The sequence below is a fragment of the Myotis myotis genome, unplaced genomic scaffold (assembly GCF_014108235.1).
Source record: "Myotis myotis isolate mMyoMyo1 unplaced genomic scaffold, mMyoMyo1.p scaffold_m19_p_3, whole genome shotgun sequence".
Lineage (NCBI taxonomy): Eukaryota > Metazoa > Chordata > Mammalia > Chiroptera > Vespertilionidae > Myotis > Myotis myotis.
Genome location: NW_023416335.1, coordinates 201,151,483 through 201,173,263, shown reverse-complemented (window position 1 = coordinate 201,173,263; position 21,781 = coordinate 201,151,483). Strand labels below are relative to the sequence as shown.

At 45.2% G+C, this 21,781-nt stretch overlaps 1 protein-coding gene and 1 pseudogene across 2 annotated transcripts in view; one reads left to right on the top strand and one right to left on the bottom strand.

Annotated features, from left to right (window-relative positions):
* The first annotated feature begins 4,525 nt into the window (after positions 1-4,525).
* The window catches only part of SLC41A2 (solute carrier family 41 member 2), an 87,339-nt gene continuing 70,083 nt past the window's right edge, over positions 4,526-21,781 (top strand). Inside the window, exon 1 of one of the 2 annotated variants that reach the window (XM_036299739.1) lies at positions 4,526-4,649. The gene's annotated coding sequence lies outside the window, so the exon portion shown is untranslated. Of the gene's footprint in view, positions 4,650-4,675; positions 4,802-21,781 lie in introns of those variants that run through there. The other variant, XM_036299740.1, reaches the window with a different exon arrangement.
* On the bottom strand, positions 18,263-18,707 carry LOC118651035 (annotated as a pseudogene).

Below are 21,781 nucleotides of genomic sequence, written 5' to 3'. Positions count from 1 at the left end.
AATGGTTGTTTGGAACACAACGCTGTTTTAGGCCAACTTCAAAGGTTTATGTGCCCAGTTTTAACATTCCAAAGGTTTGAGGAATAAAACCTGCAGAGCAGTTTCTCTGGCATGCCAGTGACTCCATTTAAAAGTGGCCCCGTTTATATTATTTTGTACAAGCTCGAGCTAAAAAGCTAGGAGTCCTTTTTTTTTTTTTTTTTGGCACTTTTTTTTCCCCACTCACATATAGTCAAAGATCAAGTCCTTACAGTTCTAACCCTGATCTATTTCTTCAACCCACCATCTTCTCCTAATCTTCATTGCCCACAAACTCACAAACTAGTCTTTACGCATCCTCTGTTGCTTCCTTCTTATTCACTGCCCACACTGCAGCCAGAAATGTCTTTTATGTCTGGTCATGTCCAGATGGACCCTCTCCAGCTCTTTAGTGGCTTCCTTTTGTCTTTAGGTTTAAGTCCAAAGTCCTCAGCGTGGCCCTCCAGGCTCCTGCCCACCTCCCCCTGCGGAACTGTGAATCTCAGTCCAGTCAGTAGGGCTTCCCCACCCGTCCTCCAAGGCCTGAGGAGGCGGAACAGCTTCCTAACAAAGGGCCTTCAAACCTGAAATTTCAACGTTGCCTGCACTCCCCACCCTCACACCCCACCCTTTGTGGCCTGGCCTGCTCCTTTTCAGTTTTCAAGGCTCAGATTAAATGTCACTTCCTCTTTCTTAGTCTGTAGAGCAGACAGGTCCCTTTGTTACACACTCTCATAACTCCCAGGCTTTTGCCTAGCAATCATCACAACAGTGATTAATACAGACCCTCAATTCTAAGCCACTTGCTTCACATTTTAAATTGCCAGTGGTCAGGCAGAAGATGAAATAATAATGTGGTCGTTGCCTAAACACAGTAGGATCTAATTTTTCAGAAGGGGATAGCTCTTCCACCTTGAGCTATTTTCAGGGTAGAAACGCAATTTTTTGTTTGTTTTGTTAATCCTCACTTGAGGATATGTTTTCCATTGATTTTTAGAGAGAGTGGAAGGGAGAGGGAAGGACACAGAGAGAGAAACATTGATATGAGAAAGACACATTGATTGATTGCCTCCTGCGCACCCCATCTGGGATCTGGGGTGGAGCCTGCAACGGGACTTGAACCTGAGATCCTTCAGTCTGCAGACTGATGCTCTATCCACTGAGCCAAATTGGCTAGGGCTAGAAATGTAATTTAAATTTAGATTCCAACTTGAAGCTTAAAATACCTAAAAAATACACACTATGCTGTAGCATTCAGAATGAAGAGCACTGCATAAGTAGGTTGCCCATCACATGTCAACTAATGGCATTTAGGGCAGTTGAATCTCATCAGCTCTCTCAGAAAAAATGGTGGTAGAATTTTCTTTCTTTCTTTTTATAAAATTTATTGATTTCAGAGAGGAAGGGAGAGGGAGAGAGAGACAGAAATACCAATCAGGAGAGAGAATCATTGATCAGCTACTTCTTGCAATCCCCACACTGGGGATCTAGCCTGCAACCCAGGTATGTGCCCTGACCCGGAATCAAACGGAGACCTCCTGGTTCATAGGTTGTTGCTCAACCACCGACCCACACTGGTTGGGTTTTTCTTTCTTTTTTAAATTATAAGAGAAAGTTTATTTAGAGTGACAAGAAATGAGCCAGCTGGGCTGCATAGGCTCAGGAAACAAGTTAGAAGCAAAAGAAAGACCCTTGGAGCTTAAGAGAGGAAAAGGCAAAGGTAAGGTGCCTGGGAGAAGAAGAGGGTTGGGAAGGTGCTGGCATACTCCCAAGAGGAAGAATTTTCAAAACCTGGAAAGGGTGGCCTTGCTGGGAGCCGGTCCATCCTTGCTGTTTCAAGGGACCTGGCATATATGGCATACTGTTCTTAATATGTTTGCTCACCTTCTTGGCACTATGTGTTTTAACCAAGGTCTCTGAGAAAGGTTGTTTCCCCAGGTAGGGATTTTCCCCTGAAGTTAGGGAGGGAATAAAACCTCTTAACTAAGTGCCAGGCGGGTAATTAATCACTTTAACTAGGAACAATCATGCTTAAGCTACATAATCTTTACTCCCTGGAATGGAGATAAGAAACACCCTAACCTTTGGAATAGAGATTGATAGGATTGGAATCAACTAGTATAAATACAGATGTAAGAAGACAGAACTTAGAATACAGAGCTACCACACCAAGACACATCATAATTAAAATGCCAAGGGCAAAAGATAAAGAGAGACTCTTAAAAACAGCAAGAGAAAGAAACTCAGTTACCTACAAGGGAATACCCATACGACTGTCAGCTGATTTCTCAACAGAAACTTTGCAGGCCAGAAGGGAGTGGCAAGAAATATTCAAAGTGATGAATACCAAGAACCTACAACCAAGATTACTTTATCCAGCAAAGCTATCATTCAGAATTGAAGGTCAGATAAAGAGCTTCACAGATAAGGAAAAGCTAAAGGAGTTCATCACCACCAAACCAGTATTATATGAAATGCTGAAAGGTATCCTTTAAGAAGAGGAAGAGGAAGAAAAAGGTAAAGATACAAATTATGAACAACAAACATGCATCTATCAACAAGTGAATCTAAGAATCAAGTGAATAAATAATCTGATGAACAGAATGAACTGTTGATTATAATAGAATCAGGGACATAGAAAGGGAATGGACTGACTATTCTTGGGGGGGAAAGGGGTGTGTGAGATGCGGGAAGAGACTGGACAAAAATCGTGCACCTATGGATGAGGACAGTGGGTGGGGAGTGAGGGCGGAGGGTGGGGCGGGAACTGGGAGGAGGGGAGTTATGGGGGGGAAAAAGAGGAACAAATGTAATAATCTGAACAATAAAGATTTAATTAAAAAAAATAAAAAAATAATAAAATAAAAAATAAAAAGAATACAGAGCTTAGAACACAGAACTAAGAAGACAGAACCTACACAGAACCTACAGACAGAAGAACTTCGCTGGAGAGAACATGGCAAAAGATCCTGGACTGAACCTGACTACAGAAATTGGCAAGAGAACCTGACTAGAACCTGGTGACTGAACCTGGCTAGAGAACCTGGACAGAACCTGGCTGGAGAACCTAGCAAGAGAACATGGACACAGAACCTGGCTGGAGATCCTAACCAGAACTTTGCTGGAGATCCTGGCTAGGCTGCTGATCAACTGAACGCTGTCTCCATGTCATTCCTTCTTCGCCGACTCCATCTACACCTTTGGGGACCCCTGGACCCGCTGGGGTTGGACCCCGGCATGGCCTCTCCTATATATACTTAGTGCAGAAACCTTGAAAGACTAGATGACTCACTGGAGGAACACTTATTTGATTGGAACTTTATTTCTGGCAAAATTTCAAGAGCAGCTGATTTACCTTCGAGTGACGTGTAATTAAAAACCAGAAGAACAAAACCACTGGCTATACCGTCAAAACAGTGTTTTCCTATTCCTTGCAATTACACTTTCATTTCTCATAGTGTTTAGGGGGCGAGGAACACCTGCATGGCCATTTTATTTTACTTATGTTGCATGGGCCATTAAAGAAAAGCAAGACTACAGATGGCCAGGATACACAGAAGCACCGTTTACCCTGAAGGTGAAGGTCAAAACTCAGTTTGAAAAGCAGAAGGAAAAAAAAACCTGGATAAATATATGCCCTGGCATCCATTGGCACCTGAAAAGCTGCTACTAAATCACCGGTGTGCCTTTGAGTTGATGGCAGCTTTAACGTGAGGAAAAGAGTGTCATTAACTGTGTAACCTTTAAGGGACAGTCTCTCCGTTAGAATAAGTACCTGAGGACCAACGCCTGTTTTGTTCACTGGAATATCCCATGGGGGTGTAGCCCATTACCTGAACCATATACAGAAGGTGCGCAATAAATAGTTAAGTGAGTTCTTGGTTTTACACTGCAAACTTTGGCTCTCTTTTACCTGGAGTTAAAAACAAGCGTGGGCCACCTTGAGAAGTCTGGCATCCCAGCCGCCTCCACAGCGCCCGTGCACTTGGCCTGCACACCCCTCTCCCACCGGAGGGTGCTAGGAGCTGCCCGGGGTCTCTCCTCCTAGTGGTCCATTCCCTTCTCTCCGACTGGCGCTGCGGAAAGGCATCCAGAGTTAGGTGTGCCTCGGTTTCTATCTCAGTCCGCGAGAAAGAAAAACGAACCCCGCTCGCTAACCCTTGGTCTGAGAACATAGACCATGAGTCATAGATTTGGGGGCTCGGACCCAGGAGCACTCAGGGATGTGGCTGTGCGTGGGTGGAGGTGGGGGGGTGTCCGAGTGGCTGCCACAATGAGGCCCCAGCCCTGCTCTCCGGGAAAGGCGCTCTTTCCTTTGGCGATCCGGTCCCCCCATCGGCGACGTTCAGGGCGCGGCCGCGGGTCCCGGAGGGGGCGGCGCTTGGGCTCCAGGTCGCCGCCCCCGCGGCCACATCACCAGGCTCGGGCTGCCCGCCCCCCCCCCCCCCAACCCGGGGCGGAGGTGCGCGTGCGCCTGCGCCGGGCGGCCGCGGCGGCGGGGCGGGGCGGGGAGCGCGCGGCCTCGGGCGCCGGCTCCTGGGCTGTCAGCGCGGGGCCGCGGGTGCGAGGAGGCGCGCGAGCAGGAGGACCGCGGGCCGGGCCAGCTGCCGCCGTCGCCGCGGGGGGACGAGGTGAATGCCCCTGCACCCCCCGCCCCAGGTGCCTCGCGCGGGTCTGAGAGGCGGGGTCCCCTCCACTCCGGCGGGCGCCGCGCGCCGTGGCAGGTGGTAATGGAGGGGAAGTCTCGGCTTTGGCCGCGGCGCCGGGTTCGGGCGCATCCCAGGTACCAGAGGGAGGTGGGGTGGGACCCGGGTTCGGGACCTGGGCGGGGGGTGGGGGGGGGAGCGGGAGGGCCGGGGGTGCGGGGAGCGGCCGCGCGGCGGGGCAGTCCGAGCCGCCGTGCGCCCTCCCGGCCCGCGGGCAGCGCCAGCGCCGGAGCCCGGCCCGCTGTGCCCGCCCAGCCCCGGGCGGGAGGGCCGGCTGGCAGCGGACCCGGCGGCCGCGGTGGGTCGTCCGGGCCCGGACACCTGGCCAGACCGCGGGCGGCGGCTGAGTGATGGGTCGAAGGTGAGCGCGGATGGAGAGGCTGCGAGGCCGGCGAGGGCACACCCCGCATCCACCGCTTCAGGGCTCGGCATTTGCTCTGAGTCACCGCGTTCTTTCATTCTTTTCTTTGTAGATGGGAAGCATATCTCAGTTTAAAAAACACAACAGAAACCCCGGAGGTCATTTAGAGAAAGATTACATATCCGTATGTATTAGCTATATCACATTTACATGTATAGACATGTAATCTCTTTCCGTAATTGAACAGTTTTTTTTAAAAAATTGAGATATATTTCACATGCTGTAAAATTCATCCTTTTAAAATGTGGCTTTTAGTATCGTTACAAAGTTCTGCAGTTATTACCGCCATCCAGAACATTGCCATCATCCCGAAATGAAACCCCATTTCAGTTGTAGTCGCTCCTAATGTCCCCGTTACCTCCGCTCAGTTACTTTCTGTCGCTGTAGATGTCCCAATTCTGGAAATTTCATAGAAATGGAATCACATAGGTGGCTTTTTGGAAGTGGCCCCTTTGACAAAGCAAAATGTTTCCCAGGTTCATCCATGTTGTATCATGTATCAGTACTTTAGTCTTTTTATGGCTGGATAATATTCCGTTGTAATGGCGTACCACAGTCTCACATTTTGCCCACCCATTCAGCAGTTGGTGGACATTAAAGATGTTTCCACTTTTAGGCCATTGTGAATAAGGCTACCACGGACGTTTGTGGATGTTTTATTGCAGGCATCGACTTTCATTTCTCTTGGGTAAACACATATGTTTGACTTTTGAGGAACTGACAACTTTTCCAAAGTAGGGGCAACATTTTGCTTTCCTACCAATCAGTGTATGCAGGGTTCCAGGTTCTACACATCCTCACCAACACTCGCTAGTGTCTATTGCAGCGGTTCTCAACCTGGGGGTCGAACGACCCTTTCACAGGGGTCGCCTAAGACCATCGGCAAACACATATATAATTACATATTGTTTTTGTGATTAATCACTATGCTTTAATTATGTTCAATTTGTAACAATGAAAATACATCCTGCATATCAGATATTTACATGACGATTCATAACAGTAGCAAAATTACAGTGATGAGGTAGCAACGAAAATAATTTTATGGTTGGGGGTCACCACAACATGAGGAACTGTATGGAAGGGTCGCGGCATGAGGAAGGTTGAGAACCACTGGTCTATTGGCTAATTTTCCTTATAGCCATCCTAGTGGGTGTGAAGCGGTATTGGTTTGCATTTCCCTGCTGACTAATCATGTTGAGCATATTTTCCTGTGTTCATTGTCCGCTTGTATATCTTCTTTGGAGAAATGGCTATTCAGATCTTTTCCCCATATTTTAATTGGGTAATTTGTTTATTGTTTAATTATAATCTGCATTTATAGAAAAAAATTTTGGTTAAGGGGCTAGCACTGGCTAATAAAGACATCAACCTGAAATTAAGGGAAGTGGGAGGTCCTATTTTCCTAAGTTTGTGTAGTCTTTATTATGATTATATTTATATGTGGGTGGCAAAGACAAATTTTTTATTTTATTTTTAATCCTCATCTGAGGATATTTTTCCAATGAGTTTTAGAGAGAGTGAAAGGCAGGGAGGGGGAGCGAGAGAGAGAAACATCAATGTACATATCGACTGCTTGCCTCCTGCTTTGTCCCCCCAGACAGGATGAAACCTGCAACTGAGGTACATGCCCTTGACCAGGAATTGAACTCGAGACCTTCGACCCGCCAACGCTCTCGTCACTGAGCCAAACCACCTGGGGTCAAATATTTTTGATGGTGCCGAAGTTAAGAGCCACTTCCAGCTGAATGAATGCTGCTATACTTATTTCGTGGTTAATTTCTGAGTACACACAAATTCGACATTAGCTTCAGCTCTTACATAGCACAAACCACTGAAAAAGACACCACCCTTGGAATGACCAGGAATTCAAGCCCATTTTTCTATTACTCTAATATGACTGCTCAAAAGTATTCTATCAATTTTCAGAAACGTTATCAAATAAAACAAAGGATTTCCTGGTGGAAATAATGAATAAATAACTTATTAAAAGTGTGTGAAGAGCAGTCCAATCCTGTGCTTCAACTACCAAATTATAATGCAATAGAAACATTTAACCCATTTATGCTTAATTCTGTTAGTAGAATGAAGCTAGTAATTTCAATATATAATCTGAGTGTTTTTTGTTTTAGCTAATGAAATGATGATCAAACATTGAAAATATAACCTATCCAACCTAATGTTGTTACTGACGTACCCAAGCGATGTGTAAATTTCCTGTAGCTGCAAATGTTTTCTCCAGTTGGCCTTCTCTTCCTCCTGGAAAGTGTAGTGGGAACAACTTTTGGGACATGATCCCCGAAAATGCTGGTCCGAGCAGATCTGCTTCCTTTATGGGAGACTTCTAGGGACTTCTCATCTTGTCCCTGAAATTACTGTAGTTAGATTTCTATAGCTTTAAAATAAAATTAAAATATCTATATCTGTGTAATCTGGTAGGGTTCAGAGGCTAGAACTGTCAGTCAGATGGTCTATCTCAGGTGAATGGATTTAATCAGATTGCTTTCTCCTATCTGAGGAACTGAGAGTTTTTTGTTTTTTTAAATTTTGTTTATTGATTTCAGAGAGAGGAAGGGAGAGGGAGAGAGAAACATCAAGGATGAGAGAGAATCATTGATTGACTGCCTCCTGTACACCCCCTACTGGGGAGTGAGCCCCCAACCTGGGCATGTGCCCTGCCTGGGAATTGAGTCATGACCTCCTGGTTCATAGGTCAATGCTCAACCACTGAGCCACACTGGCCCGGCGGAAATGAGAGTTTTGATTTGGGGGGGGGGGAGGGGGCGCGTGTTAGGAGAGGTGAGTAGAGTGGAATCTCATTTTCTGTTCTGAAACAGTTTGGAGGTTTGGGCAAAACTTGCCCTATATCTAAAAGTGTGGGTGTTGAAAATGGAGATCTTTGGACAGCATAAGGAGTCTGGAAGATGAGAAATGACCAGGAATTCAAGCCCATTTTTCTTTTACTCTAATATGACTGCTCAAAAGTATACTACCAATTGAATGAAACAATTAACAATTTGGAAGGACAGTTGTATGATATAAAGACAGATTCAACTTATTCAGACATTTTTGCCAAAGAAAAATTCTAAGTAAGAAAAGTGGAAAAAACCTCCCTGTCCTTCATTCCGTTTCTCTTCCCGTTGCATTTGCTCCACCTACCTCCTCTGTGCCTGCTCTTCTAGGACCCAGACTCAGACTGGGATTACTGTTGTTCATGTTGAAGGTGTGTAGTGTGCTATAATCACACCCCTTCTCCCTCTTCAGATTCTGGTCAAATTGAGATATGCCAGGGCTCTTTTTTGTTTGTTTGTTTTGTTTTTTTGTTGTTCCACTCATACATGGATTCATTGGTTGATTTTTTTTAAAATAATTTTTATTTCTTGAAGTATTACAAAGAGTATTACATATGTCTCCTTTCCCCCCTCTCCCCCCTTGACATTCCCCCGGCCCCTACCCCCTAGTGTCTTGTGTCCATTGGTTATTCTTTTTTTTTTTTTTTTAAATATATTTTATTGATTTTTTTTTACAGAGAGGAAGGGAGAGGGATAGAGAGTTAGAAACATCGATGAGAGAGAAACATCGATCAGCTGCCTCCTGCACATCTCCCACTGGGGATGTGCCCGCAACCCAGGTACATGCCCTTGACCGGAATCGAACCTGGGACCTTTCAGTCTGCAGGCCGACGCTCTATCCACTGAGCCAAACCGGTTTCGGCCATTGGTTATTCTTATATGCATTATGCCTTGGTTCTTGTTCTGGTATCAAGAAGGGTTCAGGAAATCTGGAGAAGGCTGTGCGTAGATTAAATAGGAGTCCAGAGACGAAGTATAATTTTGAAAGGCATTTGGGGGTCAGAGCTGCTTAACTTAAAGGAAACTAAGATCTAAGTTCTAAGGTCCCCATGCTTTTTATTAACACAATTTGTCCTGAGGCGAGGCAGAGATATACACTTCAAAGGGTCAGGGTTTGATACAGAGTCCATTGTCAGAATGGGGGAATTAGCCTACGGCTGTTCAGGTATTTGGCCAGTAGGAGGCAATAACATGTAGATTAAGATGCCCTGAGCTGTCTGGCAGAAAACAATCAATTTAATGTATCCTATTCAGGTTTGGGGAAATGCCATCAGAAACTCTTGAAATTATGACATGCTGGAATTGGCTTCCGGCAAGATAAAGTTCCAAAAGCCAGATGAGGATTCAAGTATTAAAATACAGTTTCATTTTCAGTTCTGAGAAAGCTGGATTGGAGGATTTAGCTTAGACTCATGTTCACACTACTCCTTCATACTTTGCCTACCCAGATACAACGGTAGCACATAAAAAACTTCAGGTTTCCTGTGGGAGGGAAAGCCCTGTTTCAGGGAGTTTATCTCATAGGAATTGGAATAGAAAGGAAAACTTTCTCACCTTGAAGGCACACAAATCTAAGAGGGCCAGTGAAAGCTCAGGGGTGGGGCTTATCTGGAATATTGACCTTTATCCCTATTTTAGCCATTATATAAATCACTTTTCTGCCAAAACCGGTTTGGCTCCGTGGATAGAGCGTCAGCCTGCGGACTAAAAGGTCCCAGGTTCGATTCCGGTCAAGGGCATGTACCTGGGTTGCGGGCACATCCCCAGTAGGAGATGTGCAGGAGGCGGCTGATCGATGTTTCTAACTCTCTCTCTCCCTTCCTCTCTGTAAAAAATCAATAAAATATATTTAAAAAAAAAAAATAAATCACTTTTCTGTCGAAGGAGCCACTGGTGGAGAGAAAGAAGAGTGTCCCACAGTCCTGAGTGCTGTGGTAGAGGGGAAAATAAAACTGCCATCTCTCATTAGTTGTGAAAGGGCGAGGACTACGCCCTCCACCTTGCCCCAGGGTAAGGGCTATGCCCTTCATCTTAACTTGGCCATGTGCTCAGCAAGCTTCTTCCCGGAAGATAGTCAAGGGAAGTGCACGCCATCACTATGACCACATCCTGTGTACTCGCGCCTGGCCAATCGGCAGGGCCCACAGTCCTTTCTCCTCCCCTTACCCCAAACCCTTATAAAACCTCTCTCCACACAGAGTTTTCTCTCTCTCGGCCACTGGAGCTTACCGTTGCATCGGTGAGTGTGGCAGGGGAGCCAAACCTAGGTTTGAAATGAATGACTCTTTGCTTTTGCATCGGACTCGCTGGCTCCCTGTGGGTTCTTGGGAATCATGAAATCTGGGCACAACATTTGGGGGCTCGTCCGGGATTCCCAAGACCATCGAGGGACCCCCAATCCGAAGAGTCTGACTGACCGCGGTATGTGTGTGTCGTTGTATGTTCTGTTCGGTGTGAGCTCGTTTCTGGAATCTGTAATTGCCTGAGGGGTCTAGGTGGACGCGCCGTGAACGACCACAGGCAGGGGAGAGTTGGAAGACGTTCCGCTCCCCAGGAGGGATGGATATGCCCCTCACCCCAGGAGGGATGGATATGCCCCTCACGAGGGATGGATATGCCCCTCGCGGATTTGAGACGAGGCGGGTCGCTCCTGCCGGTTTGGCGTGAGGCCAACGTCTAGCTTTCGAGTTTGGCTTCCATGGAGTTGGAAGCCTGTATTTTCGGGCCCTGTTTAGTGTTCTGTGTTTGTACTGGACGGATGATATGGGATGGACTCAGACTGTTCCTTTGGGTATTGTGATTGATCATTTCAAGGAGATTGGGGGAGGCTTTAGAGCTCCCTCAGGAGTTGGGAAGTTGTTAGGAATTGAATGGATTGTTTAAAGTCTGAATGAATGTCTGGTGAAAGTGTGGGAGTGTGGAGGGAGGGGGATTGCCCTCCCCCCTCCTTTGTGTGGCGGTCGGGCGGCCGCCTGAGTGAGGGTCTGTGGAAACAGGTCACCCCCTCCCCAAGTAAACGCATCTGGGATTTCTGTGCACGTGTTAGGAGAAAAGCTGGCTTAAAACTAATGTGCGCACCGTCCGTTTTCGGATAGGGTTTTGGGCTAGCGTATTTAATTTGCTACCTAAGATTTTAAAAAGTTCTGCAATATAATGTTGGCCGTCTATCTTTTAGGGGTTTTGGTTTGCTCTTCCCTTGTTTATTGTGAGAATGAGGAAATCATCTTTTCTGTCAGAGAACAGTTTAGACCGCCACAATGTTGAGCTGCCTGACTTGGCAGCCGCCATGTTGGCCGCATGGCATGCCGTGCCCCTGGGGGCCGCCATCTTGGAACAGTAAAGGCCCCTCCCTCTGACTTAGTTAATCACAAAAGGAATGTCTGCTCACTAAGGCAGGATGGGATTTCAGGGGTGGAGTTTTAGGCGGAGTTTTACTAAGGAAATGCAGATGGGGCAGAAAGTGTGCCTGCCTCCCAGATTTATTTAATACTAAATTAGCAATCATGGTCTTAATATAATTTTAGTGGTATGATAGACCAATGTTTTGAGCAGTTGGCTTTATAAGGGCCGACAATAGAGCTTGTATTTCTTAAAGGGCTTGTAGATAGAGAATTGAAAAGCTTTTACAAATTCATAAATGCATCCAGGATTTTTGTGCACATGTAAAAGAAAAGGCCAGTTTAAAAACGAGTGCGCATAGTTTTGAGCTGAACTTGACCTTTTGCTGTGTACAGAATAAAAACCCGAGACTGTTTTGGCCTTAATAGTTATGGGTTTGCTTCTTGAATTCCCCAGCACGAAAATTGTGACCATTTTGAAATTTAGCAGCTATGCCAGGATAGCAGTAACCCAATTTCTAAAGTAAAGTACAATTATTTCAGGTAGAAACTGTGGTTTAAAAGTTCTAGCTACCTGGAAAGCATGGCCTTGGTATGATGGGAGGAAAAAGAAATGTTAAATGGATGGTAGACCAGTGAGCTGGGACTGGTCACTGATGGTGGATTGTGAAAAGGGCTGGACGTGGCCTAACTTCTCCTTCCTTGGTACCCCTGAAACGTCTGAGGGTACTTCTGGCCTTGGTTTTCCAATGTGTTAAATCTGTCGATTTTGTTGTTTCGCCGAAATCCTCTTGAAGGACATTGAATGGTTCTTTCCTTCCTCTTTAACTTTTGGGGGATTGTGTGAATGGATTACTGATGTAGATTATCAAGAATCTCTAAGGGACTTGTCCTGTATCTGGAGGAATGGCTTCTAGATGGTATTCACCATCTCTGGGACTTCCGGAGGGAAGTCAAAGCTCGGACTGGCTAAGGGTTCGAATCTGGCCTATCTTTTAAAAAGGTAGAAAAGAAGCATTCCTAAGCAGTTTTCTACTGCCTCTGTTCAGGGACTTGTTCTGTATCTCGACACAACTGAAACTGATTTGTTGGTATTTTGTGGTATAAATGTGGCATGTACCTCAAAGTTCTTAATGGGGAATGTATCTAGTTATCGTGTCTATTTAGTCTTGATTTCCTTGTTCAATATGAGTACCGTTTCTATCTGGATGAGACATAGGTCAAGAATCCTGTCCTGGGATGTGGGAAAGGGAGGCCCCCACATCTGTTCCTGTCAGGCCCCCATCAGGGGACTTGGGCGGTGTTCCTGTTATCTGCTCAAGATCCCAAGACTGTAAAGGTACTTGTTCACTGAAAGGGTGTAAGTGTAAATATTTATTTGATGTTTGTATGTCTACTTGGGTATAATTATTTGTTCATGTAAGTGTGGAAGTCTGTGGGAAAAAAAGTCACACGCTTGCCCCAAGAGCGCTTGCTCTCTGTCAGAGGTGGAATCAGCCCGCCTAACTAGTAAACATCTCTGTCTGTTTGTTTGCTGGGAACTTTGATTTGCTATGTGATATTCAGTGCTGGGTTGGGATTTTGGAATTCTGGGGTAGGTTTAAAAGGTATTTGTGGCTTTTCTAGTCTGATTGGGACATTTAAGGGTGGGGCTCACAGTTCCTCAGGGCAGAGATTCCATGGGTCCTTCCCCCTGCCTGTGCTGAATTAAATAATACAGGCCAGTGTCATTTGGCTTGCTGGTTAAAGGAAGACAATGGGCCTTAGAATCTGTAAAGGTGAGCGGGAATGAAGCTGGTCAAATGTACTGCAAGGGTTTGGTACCTGTTGCTGCTAGCAAAGGAGGGGCTGATACCCACTTCTAACGCACTCCCTTGAATGAGGCCTGGTTGCTGCTCTGCCACAAAGGGAAATGATAGAAAGGCCAAAAAAAAAGCAGATGGCTGTAGCTGATAAACAGCGTTACCTAGAAGCCATCAGGACTTTGAAGTTCTCCAAGAGAGGAGGAATCTGACTCGGAGACTGGTGAGGACTGGGTGGCTTTTCTTTAACAATCTCTTTCCTTGAGAGGGCTCCAGAGGGTGCACGAGGACATTTGGCCGCGCCTCCGCGCCATCTATGAGACCAGCCCAACCCCAACTCCTCATCAGCACAGACCAGGAGATTGGGTCTACGTCAGAAGGCACTGCCGGGAGACCCTAGGGCCACGTTGGAAGGGTCCCTACATTGTGGTGCTGACGACCCCCACCACTCTCAAGGTAGACGGCATCGCGACCTGGGTCCATCCGGAAAGACTTCATCACCAAATGGAGCATCGATCAAGATCAACGCAACCCGCTCAAGCTCAAGCTACGGCGTGCTCGACCTGCCTGATGCCGGTAACATGACTCGCGATCACTCCTGTCACCAGGAGCCCCCACAATACTGTGTAATACATTTAGATAATTCCGGCATCTTCATGGACATGGCTCCAAAGAGACAAGGACAATTTATAGGATCACATATTTGGTAGCAGAAGATTTGGCTGCCTGAAGCGGCCATGATGCCAATATTATGTTTCATTGTATTGATATGTTATATTAACCTTTGATTCTTTTGCAGGTTTGAATGTATGTTGGCTGTCCTGGAAGGGAGCTGTGTGGGGTGACCCCCAAAAGTAAAGGGTGCCTAGCTGCCAAGAGGGCAGGTGCCCAGCTGGGCAGGGAAGGGTGCCCATCAGGTTTTGGTCTCTGTTGAGAGACAGCTAACAGTTGGCAGCCTGTAATACTGTCTTGCAGGCCTGAGTCACCATGCCCATGTCGGGTAGTAAAGCTGGAAAAAGCCTGTTTAGAATAGAAGGTCTGAGGCATGGTTATGCATAGAAAGAAGGTTTTATGCCAACAGTTACTGTTTTGTTTTAAATCCATGAAAAGGAATTAGCAAGGAAAGTCAGAAAATCTTAGAGTAGATCAGTATGTTTTTCTCCTTATGTAATTCCTCCGAAATCTGGCAATGCTACGTTTCTTTGCATAGATTCAGTAAGACCGGTTACTAATAGTGGTTTTATTAACGGAAAACTTTGACTGGAGTATCATGTTTTAAAGAGCCCTGTCTGAACTCTAAAGACTTGAAGCCACTAAGAATGCCACGAAGAAAGCCTGGTATCCTGCTTGGGAGCCCTGAAAATGGCTGGCGCTGGAGCGTCAGGCTGATGCCCTACCATCACTGGCGGTTGGTAAGAGTAGAAGGGGAGCAGTAAAGATGCCTCTGCATCCCTGCAGAACCCCCACACACTCTGGGCCGCGACAAGTAGGAGGGCTACTGAGATGGGCCTTAAAGCCTGGAGCGTGGGCTCAGGTGGAGTTGCTACAGGTGAGGGATTCACCTAACTCAGCAGATACTGCAGGCAGGCCTGATGGCAGCTGGATGGCTTGGCTTCCTGGCCCTACGGGGCACATTAAGGTTCAACCATGAAATTCCAGCAAAGGTAGTCAGTTACCATTCTTGTTGTGTTTATGCAAACATCAGGAATCTTGATTTGGCTTTTTGATAGTCATGGAGGAATTTTAAGAAGAAAAATCCTGTTTCAATAGAAGTTGTTCTTTCCCTTCCACCGGGCCATTTGTTAAGCTTATAGGGATAGTTCAGTTGATAGTTCTGTGTGCCCAGTATGGGCCTCTAGCAACGGTGGAATAGAAATGCAGTTCGTCTCATGATTGAGCCGGAAGTTCCAAGACAAGGGGGGAATGAAAGGGCGAGGACTACGCCCTCCACCTTGCCCCAGGGTAAGGGCTATGCCCTTCATCTTAACTTGGCCATGTGCTCAGCAAGCTTCTTCCCGGAAGATAGTCAAGGGAAGTGCACGCCATCACTATGACCACATCCTGTGTACTCGCGCCTGGCCAATCGGCAGGGCCCACAGTCCTTTCTCCTCCCTTTACCCCAAACCCTTATAAAACCTCTCTCCACACAGAGTTTTCTCTCTCTCGGCCACTGGAGCTTACCGTTGCATCGGTGAGTGTGGCAGGGGAGCCAAACCTAGGTTTGAAATGAATGACTCTTTGCTTTTGCATCGGACTCGCTGGCTCCCTGTGGGTTCTTGGGAATCATGAAATCTGGGCACAACAGTTGTGTCCTGGATAATGGTGTTTTGTAGGCTAGCTTTTATAGGAAGTTAATTACCACTTAAGATTTAAAAAAAATAGATATATTTTATTGATTTTTTACAGAGAGGAAGGGAGAGGGATAGAGAGTTAGAAACATGGATGAGAGAGAAACATCGATCAGCTGCCTCCCGCACACACCCCCCCAATTGGGGATGTGCCTGCAACCAAGGTACATGCCCTTGACTGGAATTGAACCTGGGACCCTTCAGTCCGCAGGCCGACGCTCTATCCACTGAGCCAAACCCGTCAGGGCAAGATTTTTTTATTGATTGATTTTTAGAGGGAGAGACAGAGAGTGAGTGGGACGGGGGAGAGAGAAATATTGGTTTGTTGTTCCATTCATTTATGCATTCATTGTATGTGCCCTGACCAAGAATTGAACCCGAAACCTTGGTGTATGGGACAGTGCTCTAAACAACGGAGCTACCTGGCCAGGGCTTTCATCACCATTTATGAAATTGGAACTAAGAATATGTTTTCCACGGAAATAACAGTTTTTAAGTGGGTGATCATTTCATTGTGTGGTTAAAGATAGATTAGTTAAGCCCATTTCCTTGTTTTATTCCTCCACTACATGTTGAGTATCTAATAAGTAATAGGCACTAGGCTAGGTATTTGGGATTCACCTGTGGACATACTCCTTGCTCCCATGGAGTTTACAGCCTGGAAAGACAAGTGCAGTTACAATAAAGCATAGTGAATGTTAGAAAACATGGAGTAATTCGGGATCACAGAGGAGGGGGAACTATATGTAAGAGGGTCAGGGAAGTGATGTGTAAGAACTAAGATCATAAAGTAGAACACAAAGTAGCCAGGAAAAAGGGAAGAGTGAAGGTGAGCCCAAGTGTTTCGGGCAAAAAGAACATGGAAAAACTAAGAAGTGTAAGAGTGTCGCTCACGAAAGTAGTATTTTTCAAACTAGGCACCTATCAGTAGATTGTAAAATCAGTTTAGTGGGTTGTGACCTATGTGCTTTGAAAAAGAAATGAAATAGAAAATAAGAGTGTGTCACACACAGATACTTACTAGATTGTGGTATATAGTTAGAAAATCCCTACAACAGAGCAAACAGAAGTCCAGCGTGACCACAGCTGAAGGGCTTGGGTAGGTGGTGATGATTATGCAGGATTGAGTTAACCTTATTACGGACTTTGGCTTTATTGGAGAGTGGATGAGAGGGCATTGAAAAGTTTGAATCGGGGCCTGATTAGGTTTATATTTTCTACAGATGCCGTTGAATTGCGTCTTTCAAATATAAACTTCAAATTTCTTGGCCCCGTGTTCCAGGTTTTCCAAAACTGGTCCCATCTATTTTTCTAAAGAATCATGCCAGTATTTTTTAGTTCTGGATCCTTCCATTTCATAAAGATTCCTTGTTTTGCCTTTCACCTTTCAGCCTTTGCACCAAGACTGAGAGATCAATGAGAGCAGACCTTGTCTTTGTCTTGTCCACGTTGAATCTCTGGCATTTAGCCATGTGCCTGGTACCCAGTAGGGACTACACAAATCTTTGTTGATGGAGGGTAAATTCCTTTAATATGAGAATTGTTACATAGTAACAAAAATGACATTGATGTTGCTTTTGGAAAAAGGAAAAGGTTTTATTAGAAATCCTTTTTTTTAAAGTTGAAATCATGTGATAGAACCACATTCAGTTATTTAAAAGATAATTTAACAAAAAGTGCTCTTATGTTAAAATAGTAGTAGAGATAATAAAAATAATATCAAACCTTTTGATTTTGGGGTTTGGACAGAAAGGCATTCTCTGAGCACTTACCAAAAAGTAGTTTTATAAAGATGGCTGGGGACAGAGGGAATAAAGTTAGATTAAAATGTATCATTCATATGAGATTAATGGAGTGGCAACAGAAAATAGATTTTGATCTTTGAAGAAGTAAAAATAGAACATGTGCACACCCCAAAGAACTTACAAAGAAGAATTGAATGATGTCAGGTTGTTGCCAGAGAACGATTATACTGTCACAGTGCTGTGACTTCACAGAACGGGGTTGTGGAACCCATCTGTGGAGGGAAACCCTTTCAGGGTATGGTTTTGATAAGTGGCAAGGGGAGCTGCGAAACATTCATGAAAGGTAGAATGATTTCGATTTCTGAATCAAATTTCTCTTTAATGTATTTCTGAGATGTGGAAGCTTTGCTAATTAGTTTTGTAAATTAGGTTTTATGTATCGTAAACATGAATGCTTGAATCCAAGTTTGCTGATATAGGATGGCTTTTAAAACTCATTAGATTTTATACATTTATGTTCCATTGAGTCCTATTTTGAGCTGTGCATCTTAAGAACTTATATTGGAACTAACTTTTATAAATTTACCCTAAGGAAATAACTCTAGATATGGAAAGCGTTATGCACAAAGATGTTCATTTTCGTTGCAATGTAATTTCGTCAAGAAAATGCCCTGCTGCCCTAACTGGTTTGGCTCCGTGGATAGAGCGTCAGCCTGCGGACTGAAGGGTCCCAGGTTCGATTCCAGTCAAGGGCACATGCCTGGGTTGCAGGCTTGATCCTCAGTGGGAGACATGCAGGAGGCAGCCAATCAATGATTCTCTCTCATCATTGATGTTTCCATCTCTCCCTCTCCCTTTCTCTCTGAAATCAATAAAGATATATTAAAAAAAATGCCCTGCTATAGGGAAATGATTTATTAAAATATGGTAATCCACTTGAAGAAATAGAACCATGAATATGCTTTTTTAGAGTGATGTTTTCTTATTTTTTACTTTTTTTTTTTTGACCAGCTAAGTCTGTGCTTTTATTGGCTACTGGAGAGGGACGAAGCGGGAGGAGTGGGTGGCTCTGTGCCTGGCCAGCTGGTGGTGATGGAGAACTCACCCAGGTAGTGGCCAATCTTCTCAGGCTTGATTTCCACCTGGGTGAAGGCCTTGCCATTGTACAGGCCCACCATGCTGCCCACCGTCTCTGGCAGGATGATCATGTCCTGCAGGTGCCTCTTCACCACCTCGGGCTTCTCCAGGGGCGGTGCCCCCTCCTGGGCCTAGTGCAGGCGCTTCAGCAGCCAGTGCTGCTTCCTCCGCAGGCCCGGGTTCAGCCGCCGCAGCCGTGGGGCACCGTGCAGGTGCAGCAGCTGCTCATTACACAGGTCCACCAGCTGCCCATAGGGCATGTCCAGCAGCTGGTCAGGACCCATGCCCAGCAGGCAAACTTGCACAAGGTCCGCTGCTGCTTCTGCTCCACTTCTGCCATCTTGTCGGTTTTCAGGAAGGCTCTTATTTATTACTTTTTAAATTAAAAAAATTAAAAGTGTTCAGCATAAACAAAATTTCAAATAATCTAAAAATGTGCAGGATTGAAAAAGTGAAAATGGTATTTCAAGCCCTTCTTTACCTTACCAAGCAAGGCCAGCCCGACTCTCCTGAGGTCAGTGCTCTGAGCACCTTGGAATATGTCCTTCTCGACTTTTTTTTCTAACTCAGTCCTCCGAGGAGGGGTTTTAGAGTCTTCTTAAGTGAGGTAAGGTGGGAACTGAGTGGGTGAAAACCAGGGTGCTTCAACCCTTGCTGCTTTTACCTGTTTTATAAATTGGGATTCACATAAGATTTAATTTAAGCAGAGAATTTCTCTGCATTAAAAAAAAAAGTTAAAAAGCAATTGGCCAGTGTGGGTCAGTTGGTTGAGCGTTGTCCTGTGCACCCAAAGGTCACCAGTTCAATTCCCCGTCAGGGCACATGCCCAGATTGCGGTTTGGTCCTTGGTTGGTGGGGTGCCTACCAGAGGCAACCAATTGATGTTTCTCTCTCACATCAATGTTTCTTTCTCTCCCTCTCCCTAAAATCAATCTATAATAATAAAAGCATAATATGCTAATTAGACCAACGTCCTTCTGGATGATGCTGGGGCTGTGAGGGAAGCCCAGGTCCCAGGTGCCAGAGGGAAGGTGGTACTGGCAGCCAGGGGAAGGAAGGTCTACTCTGGCATGAATTTCGTACATCAGGCCTCTAGTAAAAACATACTAAAAAGAAAATGAAAACAGTTGGTCTAATTTATAAAATGTCCTCAGTCCCCTACTCAGCAATTCCAGATCTTCCCCAGGTTATCATTGTACTGCTTGGTCACAAGCCTTTTGTAAAAATGTGTAATTATAATGATAATAATAATTAGCTTACATTTATTGAAGGCTTGATCCACTCTTCTAAGCACTTTATATGTATGAACTCATTTAATCCTCACAATAACTCCGTAAGGAGATACTTTTCTCATGAGGAAACTGATTGTAGAGGTGTAGATCCCACAGCTAGGGAAAATCAGAATTTAAGCCAAAACAGTTTGACTTGGGAGCCCAAGCTCTTAACTACTATCAATATCATTAGCGTGTTGACACTTCTTGACATTTCATTTTCTGGAAGCAAATAATTTCTCTTAAGTGTGAAGATCTGATAAATAAGTCACTTGAAATTCCCTCATAAAATCACTCAATGCAAGTGATGTAATTTATTCATCTAATGCAGCGGTTCTCAACCTGTTGGTCGCGACCCCTTTGGGGGTTGAACGACCCTTTCACAGGGGTTGCCTAAGACCATCGGAAAACATATATATAATTACATGTTGTTTTTGTGATTAATCACTATGCTTTAATTATGTTCAATTTGTAACAATGAAAATACATCCTGCATATCAGATATTTACATTACGATTCATAACAGTAGCAAAATTACAGTTATGAAGTAGCAACGAAAATAGTTTTATGGTCGGGGGTCACCACAACATGAGGAACTGTATTAAAGGGTCGCGGCATTAGGAAGGTTGAGAACCACTGATCTAATGGAAGGGTAGCAAATATCCCAGTAAGCTTTGTGCAATTTCAAACATAGCATAAAGCATTTGCCAGTGATTCCACATGAATAACACAACTTTGAACAGGCAGTTAATATTTTCTTTTTCCAAATGTCATTCATTGAAATCTGTATACTCAGGTATGGGATTTTGATTGTGCATAGATTTCATAATCTGAATTCAGACTCGCACTGCTCCTTAGAACAGAACAGTCCTGTCACAGTCCCCGGGGACATTGCTTCATGGACGGTATAAGCATGTGTTTGAGCATTAGTAAAGGAGCACCCAAAGAGAGAAAAACATTGAAATAATGTAATGTTTTGTAATTTTTGAAGAAACAATGAGGTCATCTTTCTGGAAAAATCATACCCCTGTGACCTGTATTTTGTTTGGAGTTATTATCATTTTGAATTGTGAGTGGTGGATTGTGGGGGAGACATACCATCTATGAGATGGTAGCCTGGCCCTTCCTTGGAGCTTGGTGGGGCAGAGACAGTCACTGAGTCACAATCATTGAACAAATACATACGCTATAAATGATTGTGAAAAACATACAGCAGCATGGTACTGGTCTGAAAGCATTTGTGATGTGCTAATTGAAGGAAGGCTGTTGCCTTTTATTTATTTACTAGAGGCCTGGTGCACAACATTCGTGCACTGGTGTGTGTGTGGGGGTCCCTCAGCCCAGCCTGTACCCTTTAGCAGTCCGGGAGTCCTCGGGGGATGCCCGACTGATGGCTTAGGCCCACTCCCCATGGGCCTGGGCCTAAGCCAGGGGTGGGTAAACTTTTTGACTCGAGGGCCACAATGGGTTCTTAAACTGGACCGGAGGGCCGGAACAAAAGCATGGATGGAGTGTTTGTGTGAACTAATATAAATGCAAAGTAAACATCATTACATAAAAGGGTACGGTCTTTTTTTTTTTTTTTTTTTTTTTTAGTTTTATTCATTTCAAACGGGCCGGATTCAGCCCGCAGGCCGTAGTTTGCCCACGGCTGGCCTAAGCTCAGTCGAACGTTCTTAGTGCTGCCTTGGAGCCTCTCCTGCCACCGCCGCTGCACTTGCCAGCCATCAGCCCAGCTTGTGGCTGAGCAGTGCTCCCCCTGTGGGAGCGCACTGACCACCAGGGTGCAGCTCCTGCATTGAGTGTCTGCCCCCTGGTGGTCAGTGCGCATCATAGCAACCAGTCATTCTGCCGTTCGGTTGATTTGCATATTACCCCTTTATTATATAGGATTTTATCCTCACCCAGGGATATGTTTTTTGGATCAAACCTATAACCTAGGTATGTGCCCTAACCAGGAATCAAACCTGCAGCCTTTTGGTGTACGGGATGACATTCCAACCAAGCAAGCCTCTGGCCAGAGCAGGGCTGTTGCCTTTTAGTTGTACAGAGGAACCTTGGCTCTCAAAATTTATTCCGGAAGGCTGTTTGAGAAGCTATTTGTTTGAAAACCGAATCATTTTTTCCCATTAGAAGTAATGTA